Raw genomic sequence first — 14,546 nt, forward strand, 5'->3', positions numbered from 1 at the left:
GACAGGGGCTGTCAAGTATAATCAAGAATTGCAGCTAAGTTGCTGAAAACAAATTTGAGTAGTCGAAGTATCACTCAGAAAGTTACACTTTGTGAAAGTAAAAGTCATATTTTAATTCCATACAAGAACTCAGAGACACTGAATAGAACCCAGTGGGTTTCTGCACACAGAGCTAACACAGATTATGACAGAGTTTCAAAACAGACAGATAAGAGATTTTCTTTAGTTATTTAGTAAGCTCAGCTTACATATAACTTGCCACTCCACAACTAGAGAAGATGACCAAAACTGAAACATACAAACAAGACCTGCACCAGAGGTACTTCCAAGAAGTACTTAAACATTTTTTTTTTAAAACACATTATCGAGTAAATTAATTCCACTATTGACAAATTACACTTCATGCCTAAAGTCTGGTCTGTAAATCACACTAAGAAAATGTCTCAACACTATTATGACGTTTGAAAACCAATCTTGAATTTCAAAAAAAATGCCATCTCAATCATATACAATAGAATTAACCGTTTTCCTTGAAATTAATATGTGGATAGTGTAAAAAAAAAAGTATTTTTTTCTAATACTGTATTATAATTCTAGCAAATCCCAGCTGAGAGACAGAAAAACCCCTTCACACTCTACCTTCGAGGGTCAAAAGGTCTGACACAAATATCAAAGGCTTTGTGCAAGTTTGCTCTAAAAGGCTTGATCAAGTTACCAGGTGTTACACAGACTCCTGCCCAATAGACAATGAATTACAGCAGCAGCTGCTGGTTAACACTACCTCACCATCACAAACCCATTACTCCTCCTAAAAATGCAAGAGTACCGATTACACTGCTTGTTGGGGAGAAATATGAAATGAGATACTTCACACTTTACTGTAACACCTCCATAACATATAAACCAATTTCTCGACATTAGGGTTAATATTTTATCACTGCAAATAAGGCTCTCGTATCTAGGTAAAAAAAAAAACAACAACAAAATTCACAGTAAAATATTTACAAAGACACTTGAAAAACACACTTGATTTCTTTTCTCCCCTTCTTGCTTCTACATCAACTTAATTTTTGGACAGCAGAAGCTATGAAGGGATATTTAAAACACTTATGTCTTCTCCCTATCACGACAAGCCACCATGCCCACAAGGCTTCACAAAGACCAGAACCCTACTTCTTACATACTGGTAAGGTCAGAATTGCTAGGAAGGTTCAAAACAATGTATTTTGCATGGTTATACGACTACATAAGCAAATTGCCAGTTATTTTTCAGCAAAACAACCTTTAAAACAAAGATAAGATATCACACAGCTGCAACATTTCCAGACAAGCTACACCTAACAGTTTCAGAGCTCTTCATTCCTCTGGTGTACAAGTGCATTATAACATTTTATAGACTATAGATAGCAATTTCTCATCTCTACAGCTTTGATATAAATATACAGAAGCTTTACCAGGAAGTTTCTTGAACACAGAGTAACTGATTCTCTGCTGTGGAAAGGATACCAGCCCTTCCTCAAAGCAGAAAGCGTGTAAGAAGTATAACCCATTAACAAAACAACTTTAGATATCCAAACAGCTACGTCCAGATTCTAGTTTCCCACCCAAGCTACTGGGAGAAAAAAAAAATTCAAGCAATTAGTAATGCAACTATTGCCACACAACTGTATTTTTATATGTACTAAAATTATACTGAATTATCTTTTGCTTATTTTAGCTGCTACTTTGTTCTTTAGTAATTGCAATAAATTTGCTTGATCACGTTCTGCAGTTTCATCTAGAACAGTCCCTTTCACCCTACAAAAAAAATATTGTAGTAGAAATTTAGTATTTTATTATATCTTTCAAAATCACATCTCTAGTTTTGACAACATAATAAACAACTTTCAGGAATATATCTGTACCTTGACTGAGCTATTATTAATCAGATTACCTAAGCAAATAATTGACTAAACATTCCTTGTGCACAAGGAAAAAAAGCACAATCTAATCTGAATTACTTCAGTTAAATATAAGGAAATATATCACTACTGCACTCACAGGTGTTTCCTATACATTTATCAAAGCTTAAAAGGTGACTGTAAGTCCTTGGCACTCAAATAAGGCCCACCACAAAATAATAGTTAAAAGGGAGTTTAATACAATCCCTCCCTCAATTGCTCCCTTCCCCCTCTGCCCCCCCCCGCTCCCCTCGGGCTTTACAGATTTTCTTCACTTTTCTATTTTTTTAGTAGCTATCACAGTACAGGAGAAATATATTTGCAGGAGATATCCGCCTGAATTACTTCTGACGTTTTTGTCTCACAAATGTAAAATAATTACTCCATTCAACCATCCAAGTTCAAAAACAAACTCGGGAGACTTACAGTTTAGTGCACGTTCAACTTCAGAGTCAAGAGTCGAAGAACCTTACGTTCTTCTGGCCTACGAAAGCAAGATTCGTAATTTTAGTGAGAGCACAAGGTTACACACACAGAAAAATTGCCTTAAAACCAAACGCTTAAGCCACAAGAGAAACAACGCATTTCAAGTAACCGCGTTACGTACGTTACCCCTCCGAATTCACACGAAGTCACGGCCGCTATTCCTCAGCACCCCGAGCCCTGAACGGCGTGTGCCCCTCCAGCCCCCCTGCGGGGCGGTCACGGCGACGGCGGGGTGGCACCGCCGGCGAGGCACCACGCCCAGCGCCCGGCACAGGCCGCGCCGCACTCAGCGGCCCCGCCGCCCGTCCAGCTGCTCAGCGCAGCACCTGCCCCCCGGTGCAGGGAGGAATAGTAACAATAATAGTAATAATAAAAATCATAATGAACACTCTCTTAATCGTTTTTTCATATCGCCCACCGTAGAATCTGTTGTTTGCTCCCTTTTGTGCGAGTGTCAGGACCGATTACCGCTAAGCATCACTCGCCGCGCCCGCGGCACTGTCCGGCCCTGCTGCTCACTGCCCTCTCCTGCGGCGATGGGGCCGGAGGCTCCCCCCACAACGCCCCGCCCGGCCCAGCCCAGCCTCGGCCCCCGGGCACCTCGCTCGGCCCTCGCCCGCCACTGCGCGGCAGGCAGTGCGGGAAAGACCGGTGGTCTCAGGCGGCGGCTCCCGCCACCCAAAACTCTTTGCAGCCCCCTCCCCGGGCAAGGGAGCTGCCGCAGCGCAGCCAGGCTCACCGGCAGGTACCTGGGCCGTGGGCGCCCCAGGAAAGAGGGGCGGCAAGAGCGAATAGCCCCGCGCCCCTGCCACTCACCACTGCCCACGGCGGCGCCCGCTCCTTTGTCTGCCCGCCGCGCCCCGGCACCTCCGTCCCCCGCTGTCGGGCGCTCCGCGCCCTTTCTCCGCCGCGCTGAGGGCGGAGGAGGACGCAGACGAGATCCACGGAGGAGGCCGCTACCGCCCGACTGTCACATGCAGCGGGCGTGCGCGGCCCGGCGTAGCCCCCTCCTGCGCTCCCGGACGGCTCCCGGGAGCCCGGCCGGCAGGGTCTGCGGCGAGGTCGGGGTGAAGATGGCGACCTCTGCGGCGCGGAGGGGGAATCCCCAGCCTGGGCCGTTCCGCTCCGTGCTGCCGGCTGGGCTGGGCTAGGCGCGCTGGGGAGGGGAAGGGACAAAGGAGGCCGGGCGGTGGCGAGGACGGCTGCCGCTGCCCGTCAGCCCTATCGTTGTACCGCCCGCTCCTCCGCCGCCGCGCTTTCAAACCGCCGCCAGCGCCAGCGCCGCAGCGCCCCCTGCCCGCCCCGCCCCGCCCGGGCTCCCTGAGGGAGCGGGCGGGCCGCGAGGCTGCGGCCGGCGGAGGTGCGCGGCCGGGGGGGACAGCGGGCCTGGGCAGGCGCGGGTGTGGGCCTTGGTATGGTCTGTGTCTGTACGGAGAGTGGCGAAGCCGGCTCTCCAGCGTCCTCCGACGCCAGAGGGGTTATCTCACCTCCTCAGATGCTCTTCCTGCCTTCTCGCGGTGAGGAGATAGCGCACCCGGGGGCAGTTAGTGCAAATGGCTGACCGTTCGTCATGCGGCTGTCCAAAATGCTGTGCTGGCATTGCAGAGGCCTTGAGGAGGTGTTGGAAAGCGGGTCACGAAAGCTGGTGTTGTTGTCGTTGGACCTCCAGAAAAAGAGAAGGGGCTCTGGCTTCTGCCCCACGGCTGTTGACAGCAGCAACCACCCTCCTCTGCTTGCTGGTAAATACTGGAGGTGGCATGCATGACAAATATGAGACACAAGGAACATACAAGATCAGGTATTCCTCACTGGGTGGCAAAGTACGGCTGGCAATTCTACCCGTGGACACCTGGTGCTGTTGAGCTGCAGATTTTCACCAAGAGACAGGCTCCATCTCACCTGTGCACTGCTTGTTCTGATTTTGGACATCATCCAGCGTTCAGCAGCACGAGTTAAAATGGAAAACGTTGCAGTGCTGACAAGTTGCCACTAAGCTGAATTTGGACCACAACACAAGGGAAAGAGGCTGGAGAGATCAGTTGTAGAGTGGAAAATTTCCTGGTCTATACCTAAATCCACAGTTATAAAGCAGTCTGAAAAGGGTCTCAAGCATGTAAAAAAAATAAATTTAAAGAAATAGTAAAATAATTCAAAAGCTTTGATTTGTTTTTAATCTGTATGAATTCCTGACATTACTAGCCAGACAGATTTCTTATAATTAATAAGACCTGCATCAACTGACATTGTTGGTTTTTATTATTTTTCCAGACTTGTTTTTTTCCGATTTTGGACATTTTTCTCAAAGGTCTTTATTTGTGCCCACTGAGGTACCAGATGTGGTTACAACTAATTGAGCTCCAGAAGGAGAGAGTGCAAGTGCTGGCTGCATCAAACATGCCCAGGCACTGATCTCCCCTTGCATGTGCAGTGGCACTGAAAACAAGTTCCAGCCCAAGTTTAGATGATGAACACTCTTATCTGATGTGTGCAAAGAACAGCTGCAATGGTTGCTTCCATTTTGCCTAAGCTTTTCATTACTGTCAATGGACTTCTTAAGAATCCTATGATGCAGAGAAAGTATTATCATTTCCACTTTCAAGATGAGAAATTGCAGTATAAAAAAGCAGTATAGCTTGCCTCAGGTCATACATATAATATGTGGTAAAACCAGAATCAGAAGCCAGAGTTTGGGTGCAGAGCCAATCCAGCTAACAAGAAGTTAATTTTCTGTCTCAAGGTCTGTGTCTCAGGACTCCATTCCTGAAGCATTCTTGGGAGAAGGAGCAAAGTAATGTTGAAGAAGACACAGTAACAGAAATTCTGTTGAGCAGAAAAAAATTCTGTTGTGCAGGAAAAAAATGTGTAGTTAAATGGAAATGATTCAAGTATTATATTTACACATAAAACTTCTGCAGAAACATTATTCCAGTTTGGGAAGTGTACAAACCAAGAAGTAAACGCCATGTAACATGTTGTGTCAATGTGTATTTTAGACATGTGGTGTAAGTAAGAACTTCTGCCTTTTATTGGCCAAATTTCATTTGGGAGCAGGTGAATCACAGGAATATTACAGGAATCTTGGGCCAAAGATGCTAATACAGTAGTGATTCCCACAAAAGACTGTCCACATTAGGAGTACCACTGTATTCTAAGGATTTGCAGCATTTTCATCAGATCCTGTGGTAACACAAAGTTTGAACTGTTTCCTGCAGCAATTACCCTCAAGGAACAAAGATACGTCAAGTCATGCATCCACAGTCATCTCTGTTAGATGGTTCTGGTACATCTTCGGAGTTTCAGGCATCTGCCCTGCCACGTGTCTCAAACAGATGCTAGAGTGCCCAGAGGCACATTGTGTTGGCCATTAGCATAAACCTTTCAGAAGCCAACCTCTCCAAACCGTGTCCAGCAGCAGAGTCAGGAGATTCATCAACCCTGTTAAAGTGTGTGCCAAATACTTGTCAGAAGACAGTCATGTGCCAGGCTGTTTCTGGCAGCAATGGTACGTATTCAGCTGCCATAGTTACCAACAATGTACTAATCACTTTGTGTGTGAGAACAAACTGTGTACAGAGCCAGCCATGCTTGCAAATAAACTCAATTAAGCCTTAAGTAGATTGAACTGAGTTGGACAAGTGTGCTCTGACCAACAATTTGTACTCTGCTTTCTACAGCTAGTTCCTCAAAAGCGCAGTCACATTATCTTTACAGCTTTCCAAGTGTCTCCTCCTGACTAAATAGTGACCATTCTCTTGAATGTGACACAGTCTTGCACTTACTACTAACTACTTTTACTAATTACTTCTTCCATATCCAAAGTTAGGCAAGAATTTTAACTTTCTAAAACTTTCTCCTCTCCTGCTGTCCTTGGGGCTTCATGCTGAAGCATGAAAAAAAATGGTTAGACAGAAATACCTCAATATTTCTATGGACCTTTAATGATAAATGACATTCTTCTCACTTTGTGGGCCAGAGTGCTTGCTAGTTAGTGTACCAAACACAACAAATAGAAGTGCAGCATTACTGGTTTTAATGGTGTCTGTGGGAAATAAAAAAAAAACTAAAAAATGCTTTTTAAAGGATAAAAATTACTTTACAATTCCAAATTTCATAATGCATTGCTCCCTTTTTAAAATTAATAATAAAATGAACATGTTTGTTGTGACTAAATAGCAGTGTGTGGGTATAACACTCATAAACACCAAGAGATTCCTCTGTTTCTAGTGTAGCCATATACAAGCCAGTGAAGGTGTGGACCAGCCATTACAAATGGTTAAGGTACCTGTTCACCAAAGTGCCTTAGCCGACCATACCTGCATTCCTTACCTGTGGCAACTGTGTACCTTCATGGTGGTGGCCTAGGCAAATGTGCTTTGTTTTGCAGTTGCCACAGGTGAGGAACCAGCGTTATGGTCTGTTAATGTGGCTAAGCTAACAGGATGCAAGATTTTATGCTCTGCTCATTCAGTGGGTTGCAAGGATCTGTTCATGACCAACATTGAAGGTGAGGCCAGGCATAACCCAGTGAGAGAGGGTGATGACAGTGGAGAAGAAAGGCTAGCTTCTTGTCTTCTTTTCCGCTAAAAGAGGAAGCTACTGGGGATACCCACCTCCCAGTGTTTTCTCTAAATAGTTCTTCCCTGTGAACAGGTCAGGTAAGGAAAAAGACTTGCTTTTTCCAGGAGAGGCGGAAGTTTCACCTAGAAGTCCCAGCAAACTCTGAATTTGCACGTGTTTTGGATACAGGCTCCTCTATGTGACCTGCCAACTGTCCCATGTGGAAGTTGATGCACCATGCCAGCTCCCTTGTGACTTTATACACACCATATGTAGCACCATGAATTAGATCCAGAGACCTGAAATACAACCTGAAGTGCTTTTTCACCAAATAGCATGAGGCAGATTTACCACTCACCAAGAGAGTGTGGAGAGAATGGAAAAGAATGTGTGTCCTCTTGACTCAGTCACTTCTCACTCAACATGTAAAGACCTGAACTTGGCAAAGTAGCTCAGAGCTTTTCTACATAATAAAAAGAAGATTCTTGAACAAAAGTTTACTAAGTGAAAATCCTATGGGATTTTCTCAGGTAATAGTACTGTTCCTGTCTGAAAGGAACTTTGCTAAATAGCTGCAGTGATATAATTGCTTCATTATGGGCCTGCAATGAAATCTTTGTATGATACCTTCATTCATTGTTCTTTTTTTCTAACAGAAATTTAACCCCACCATATAACTTTTTTTTACACTTGGAGGAACCAGGTCTGGTAATCAGGTTTCTAATATATTTTCTGTAGCTTCCCTTAGTTTTCATTCTGTGCACATATATGGCTTTTGAAAGTCATAATTATTCAACATGCATCTCTTTGTCCTCACTCACCCTCTGGCTGTCTGGTCTATTTAGGTTGCATATTTCTGTTATGTTGTGCTATGTTTACACTTTGCCCAGTATTAAGCAAGTCCCAATTTGTTTAGCTCCTCTACTTGCTATTGTGATACAGATAATAAATAATTCTACACTTTCAAAGTTCATTATTATTTCAGAAGCTGTAAGGATTAACTTTGTTTTCTTATTTATGAAAATACAGTTTTATTGGTTTTACCAGTGATCAAGGGCATTCCATGAGGCACTGTAAAAAGCAGGCTTTGTATTTTACAAGCTTTGTAACATGCTACTATGAAACTGGGTAGAATGGTCTAAGAATGAAGAGAAACCCTCTGGAATCATCTGTGATGCCTTAGTTTTTCTCACCATTGCTGTTAGTATAGCTAGGTGCCTTGCAAATGGCACAGAGGGTTTTACAGACTTACCTCATTAGTGCTGCTGGCTATGTTCAAATGTTTTCCTAGGAAGCTTTTATTCATCTCTGAAAAAGTCCTCTGAAGTCAACAGGAGCTGCACCTAAGTGACTTACTAAGTCTCCGTACCATTTAGGGTCATAATTCCTAGCATCCAGCCAGCATTTTGAAAGCCAACACTGCTCCTTTGTTTTTATTCAAGATAATTTTCTTCTTTTTCTTTTTTTCTTTCTTTCTTTCTTTCTTTCTTTCTTTCTTTCTTTCTTTCTTTCTTTCTTTCTTTCTTTCTTTCTTTCTTTCTTTCTTTCTTTCTTTCTTTCTTTCTTTCTTTCTTTCTTTCTTTCTTTCTTTCTTTCTTTCTTTCTTTTTCTTTCTTTCTTTCTTTTTTTTTTTGTTAGTTGCTACTTTCATTGAAGATTTACACTCACTGTTTTTTTAATGAAACTGCAACAGCCCTGTTCTGAACTGCAAACCTGATGGACTCAGATTCTCACTGCTGCTAACCTGCGAGTCCCTGCTGCAGAACCAGCTCAATTTAACTACGGAATGGTGACAAGATGGCAACTCTTATCTGGTAACAGTATAAATGCCCATTGCTTTTTCTTACTTTAAGCTGTTCAAAGCCATTTCCCTCTTTTCTCCTTCCCCTCAAAGGAAGCTGAAAAGGAATCTAGAATTCCTGAAAGTGAGAATAATTCTATTTCTGACTTCTAATAAATACAATAAGATGGTGTATCCAGTATTAAGGGCATTTTGCACTTCTATGGTAAATCCTGTCCTCTCCATGAAACATTCACTAGTTCCTAAACACAGGGATGTACCCCAATTCAATGCTGACTGTAGAACTTAATGACTTAGTGGAACACATGCCACTGTCTTCAGTGAGGCCAGATTTTTACCTTGTATGCTCAGCTTCCTAACACAGTGCTTTGTGTGTCTGGCTCTTTTTCCTTTAGACCATGAACTTTCATATTTAGTTCCACCTTATAAATTTCAGTGTATTTTTTCCATTTACTTTTTTTTCCCTCCCAACACTGTACAATGTTTATGGTAGACAGTTTTATTTTGTTATTTAATTTAAAGCAAGTGAACAGAATCTTACTTAGCTGATGGATAGGTAGTACTAAAAGCCTGCTTCAGGCAGTTTTTGGCTGTGCCATCAGTGACTCCATTATGATGCCTTCCTTGTTTATATAACTGGCAGTAAGTTGCATTAACTCATATATTGTTGGCATTTTTGTTCTCTTTCCAACCTGCTAGATTAATTTGGAACTGCTTTCAGTCCAAGGCCACCAAAGATTGATGACATTTGTTTTGAACAGGATATTTGTATTCATGAGAAAAAAACAACCGCCCTCATTGTCTGGACAGTGACTGTATGCCCTGAAGCATATGCTCTTTGAACTTGCAATTGGGATTTCAGACAGTATTATCATTAAGTATGGGTATTTATTTCATGTCCATAGTAAGAGTCAGAAGAGGTAGGGCTCACAACAGAATTAGGTGATGTGCTAGGAAACATGTGCTGAGCTTTTCCTAGACCAGGAATCCCACTAACTGCTGGCAGAGTTGTGAGAATTTCAGAAAGCTCTCAGATCAAGCCAGAGGCAGGATATATATCAAGGTGCATCAAAAACTAAACCCAGATGCTATCCACACCACAGAAAATGTGTATGTGCGGTTACACAGATGGGGATTTTTTTATCACCTTGCCATCAGCCTCACTGATTCATTCTGGGGGAAGGTGCAATTTTGCATGTCCAGCTGCACTGCCAGACAGAGTTGGCCAAAACAGGGCAGGGGTGTCTGCACATGGCTGAGCCCAAACACCTGCCTTTTTATTCCTCAGCTGAGCATGCTTACTCATGCAGTGAATAACAGTGACAATGGGGTACAAGTCACGTGGATGTTACCCATAGTATTTGGTAGGAGAATGTTTTCCTGAAGTGTAAATGGATGACAAGTTCTATTCTGAATGCTAGTCTCAGATTTGCAAAAGGAAGTGAAATCCCAGTCTGTGCCAAAACTGTAAAAGAAAAGGACAAAAGTGTGTGTATAGATCAAAATATGAGTAAGATTCACTTAACAGGACAGAACAGCATAAAGTTCCATGAATGCTAGAACCCATAAATTCTAATTTCTTAGGGTTTCTATTGGTTGACTTCCCTAGTGTCTTGTAAAAAGTTATTCTTGCAGTGGAGATGTTCACAAATTCTGTACTGTGTGTTTTCTTCACAATTTAATGAAGGGAAATTATATACTGTAGTTTTCCATCTGGTAGGGTTTCTCTTATCTCTTGGGCTATGTCTCGTAAAGAGCCTTGTAAAGACTTAAAAAGCTGGGACTTTACCTTTTTATGACAAACACAGAAATATACACCACATGCACAACCTGAACTAAGGTAAGAAAACCCTTATTCAGACAAAAAAGAAGAAACTAGCACAAAACTGAGAAATCTCAGATTTTTACATTTATGTATTTGGGAGATTTGTCTTCAGAATGGAACTGTTCAATTACTCAGTTGACATGATGAAAATCGTATCAGCCACGGGCAGCCACAGAGTTTTTTTTTTTTTAGCAGCTTTATGCCTTTAGCAATATATGGTGGCAATAAGTTTTTCCAGCTAATTGCACTGTAAATCCAAATATTCTCTGAAACTATATTTCCTCTCTGTCTCAAGTGACTGACTTTTCTCCCCTATGGTATGAAATTGAGAAAGCAACATTTAATCAACCATTTTCTTTCCCTTTACTAGCCTAATCTTATTTCCTTTCCTCATGAAACTATGCAAAACATGGTAAGCTTTCCTCAGATCTAAATGCTGGGCTCTCCTTAGAAACATTGCTGTCTAACATATCAGAGCATTAGGATGTCTAACCAGAATTAAATACAGTCTTACTATATCCAAAGACAAAAGTAAAAAATATGTGTTTCTACAGTAAGAGGACATAATACGTTGGAAGTTGTACTGCAAAAAAAACATTAAATAGTTCACCTCTATGAATTAATTAGTAAGTTACAAACTAAAATGTTATCAAGTATGTCTTTCTGAGAAGTGTCAGAAGTGGGTTTAAGAGGTATCTAACCTCAGTTGAAGTAGCTTGCTACCATACTTTCGGGGTTTTACCTGTCAGTTAGCACCAGGAGCAGTGCAGTATGTTGGTACTGGTGTAATGACCATGAGATAGCTAAAGGCTCCTTCTCACTGCAGTGGCATTTGTATCAGGCTTCCATCCAGTAAGACAAGACCTTACATGGTCTTCATTATGACAACCAACACTTCGAATGAAACTTAAGTAGTTTTAACTAAGTTTTATTGCCTGTGTTGTATTTCATGTTCCCGGAAACTCCTCTTTTGTGGGACTGTCACAGCAGCACAGCAGGAGGAAATTGCACTGCAGAGAAATATCTTCTCTTGCCAACATTTAGAGAAAACTTGGGCCATTCGGAATTCAAAACTTGTACCTAAGTCTTACTTCCATCATGTTATGGAACTGCTTAAGGAAAATATTTGAGGTGAAAGTAATAAAAACCCCGCATTAATTTATACAAGTAGCTTTCTGTGAGAAATTGCAGGAATGCACACCTGATTTTCCCTGTAAATGGAAGTATTCAGCTGCTGCCAATTGGCGTACTCCTGCCCTGCAATTTTAGTGGAGTTTCGTAAATTCTGAGTAATTGCAAAGAAAAAGCAGGCACTGCATAATAAAACTGAGTGGACACACTTAAAAAATGAGATGGGTTTTAAATGGGTACTAAATGTAATTCAGGTTCCAAATTAGGAGCCAGATCTTGGAGGTGCTCCAGATACTGAACTCCCATTGAAATTTACAGCAACTTCAGCAACATCTCTTATTAAAAAGCAATAGGGCTTTTATTGCACCTGAGTAGATTTTAACTATTCCTTCCACAACAGTTCATTATGTAAACAAAGCACACTAGTGTAGGTACTATGCATAAGCAAAACAAGTATGCTAACAAGTACAGGATTTTGGCAGGCTACCTACCCATTGCTAAACATTATAGCTGTTACTTTCTAATATGAAAAGAATTGTCCAATCAAGATGTTGATGAATTTTTTTCCACTTCAAAAATCCCTGACAAAGAGACTGATTACAGTGTGCATACATTAAAAGTAAAAAAAAAGTAGTGAAAACGTGGAGAATAGCAGCAGTGAACAACTATATAAAATGTCCTCCCCATTTATATATTTAAGAAAACATTCCAAGGATTTCTGTGATAAATACCTCACTGAAACTGTAAATGGCCTTTTCCTCAAACAACCCACAGCCGAGCTGTACATGGCAAAGATGCCTAAATAGGACTGTGCCCTGGAGGCTATAAGGATGTATAATTTTATAAAGTCAGTATGTACTTTGGTGCTTTGTGTCCACCACGTGATTGCTTCCCTTTTGGTGTCTGTATTTTTAGTCCTGTTGGTCCAAATACAAATTTGGAAGCAGGTTAATCACCACTTGTTTCACTGAGACCATGTGCAGCCTACCCGTGTGACAAAACCAAAGCTAGCTGAGATGACATGGTTGTTAACACACTGCATTGTCCTATCCAGAGAGCAAGGAATTCAAAACAAGGAGTAATGTAAGTGTACCACACAGGCTGTTGTTGTGGACTTTATTTTGGTAGTTTTATTTGGTAGAAGAAGGTCTGTAGGACACCAAAAGCAAGTGAATTGCTTCAGTGTGAGGAGGACTGGGAAAACATTCTGCTTCACAGCTCCCCTAAATGTTTACAGTTTTGTCACCATCTGGTTATATATAGTAGTTCTATTTTGAGGCCCTGTCCCTAAGGCACTTCAAGCATCGATAGCAAGATGTGGGCTTAGCCCAAAATCTTTCTGGAAAATAGCTATCACAATTTACTACTGAAGTTTGGGATCATATTTAAAAAGCATTTAAATCCACTCAAGCTATTCTTTAAAGGTATTTTTTAACCTATGCATTGATAGAGCTAGTGCAACATCAGTGATGTTGAGAACAAGTGTGAACAACAGTGAAGATATGCTGCTGGCAACCAATACAGCTCTAACCTGTTTCACATAGCTGTCAGAGCTTTTCCTGTAATATTGCACCAGCAAATTCCTACCACTCAGGAATGCTTGGAACTTTTGATAAAAAACTTTTGGTAGCCTCCTACAAGCTTTTACAGATTTGTATTGCAGGGTACTTTGTAACATATTTGTAGTGGCAAGCTGGGTTCAATGTGTAGCATATGTCAATGGGGGTTTGAACAAAAAAAGTACTGATTAATTTGGGCCATAGGACAGATTGGGAGTGGTCTTGCAGTTTTTTTCTCCAACCCATTCCAGATTTGGAAAAAGATGAGAGATTTCCTGGAAAGTGAAACTCTTTACTTATCTCCCATGTCACTTCCTGAAGAATGTGGCATTTCTCAAGTACTTCCTCGAGAATGAAGAGGTATTTATGATGATGTAATCTGTCAAAAAAACCTCCAACCCCTTCCCACTCCCCCCCCAAAAAAAACAAACAAGAAAAACCCCACCAACCCAAAAAACCCAACCCCAAAACCAAAAAGTAATGCAAGGTTGTATCCTAGAGGCCTTTTTCTATTCTCAGTGAAATCAACTTAAAAATTCCCACTGACTTCAGTGGAAGCTGGATTAAACTTAATTTAAGAGGAACTTTAATAGGAGGATAGATGTCTGCCTCGGGCAAAAAGAGACTTTCAAAGTATCAAATTAGAAACATGGGGCTCATGTTCCATTCATTATGCCCAGGCAATCTGTGGGAACAGAACAATTGCTCTGGTCCTCCTTTACAAATTTCCTACTACTATTTCTCTCAAATGAGACTTAAAAAACCACATACACAAACCAAAACCATCACCCTGTTCTCAAAGCTAAAAAATTCATCCTTTCTTCTGTGCGTCCCTCTCTCTGTCACTCCCCAAAACTCCCTCTGTATCAAACAGTTCTTCACACACTCAAATTTATAACCCAAGAACAGGCCATATACTTTTTCAGAAAGTGCCTCAGCTTTGCTAAGAATTTCATGTTTACTTGCCACCATCAATTACATGCATTTCACCATATATTATTAAACGGGTCATGACTTTCTTTCCACTGTCTCAATCTAGGAGTGCACACATATGCCAGCATAGACCTGGGATACAGCCAGTATACCTGCCTCTTGTTCCTGGCTATAACTTGCTTGTTATACAGAGCTAACTGGCATTAGCAGCCCACTGGGTACTTGTAGGCTGCTTCAGCAGGTCCTACATTCAGCATGTTGGTGCCACAAAGCACACTTACCCCACACTGAAGACACAGCCTGTTTGTCCCATA

At 41.8% G+C, this 14,546-nt stretch overlaps 1 protein-coding gene across 5 annotated transcripts in view; it reads right to left on the reverse strand.

Annotated features, from left to right (window-relative positions):
* The window catches only part of CDC42SE2 (CDC42 small effector 2), an 81,392-nt gene extending 77,733 nt beyond the window's left edge, over nt 1-3,659 (reverse strand). For 2 of the 5 annotated variants that reach the window (XM_005154904.3, XM_031054431.2), the window contains exons 1-2: nt 3,243-3,659; nt 2,367-2,424 (exon numbers count right to left, since the gene is read on the reverse strand). The gene's annotated coding sequence lies outside the window, so the exon portion shown is untranslated. Of the gene's footprint in view, nt 1-2,366; nt 2,425-2,543; nt 2,630-2,844; nt 2,938-3,242 lie in introns of those variants that run through there. The other 3 variants (XM_031054428.2, XM_034073192.1, XM_031054430.2) reach the window with 3 other exon arrangements.
* Between the last annotated feature and the right edge of the window lie 10,887 nt (nt 3,660-14,546).

The sequence above is a fragment of the Melopsittacus undulatus genome, chromosome Z, assembly GCF_012275295.1.
Source record: "Melopsittacus undulatus isolate bMelUnd1 chromosome Z, bMelUnd1.mat.Z, whole genome shotgun sequence".
Classification (NCBI taxonomy): domain Eukaryota; kingdom Metazoa; phylum Chordata; class Aves; order Psittaciformes; family Psittaculidae; genus Melopsittacus; species Melopsittacus undulatus.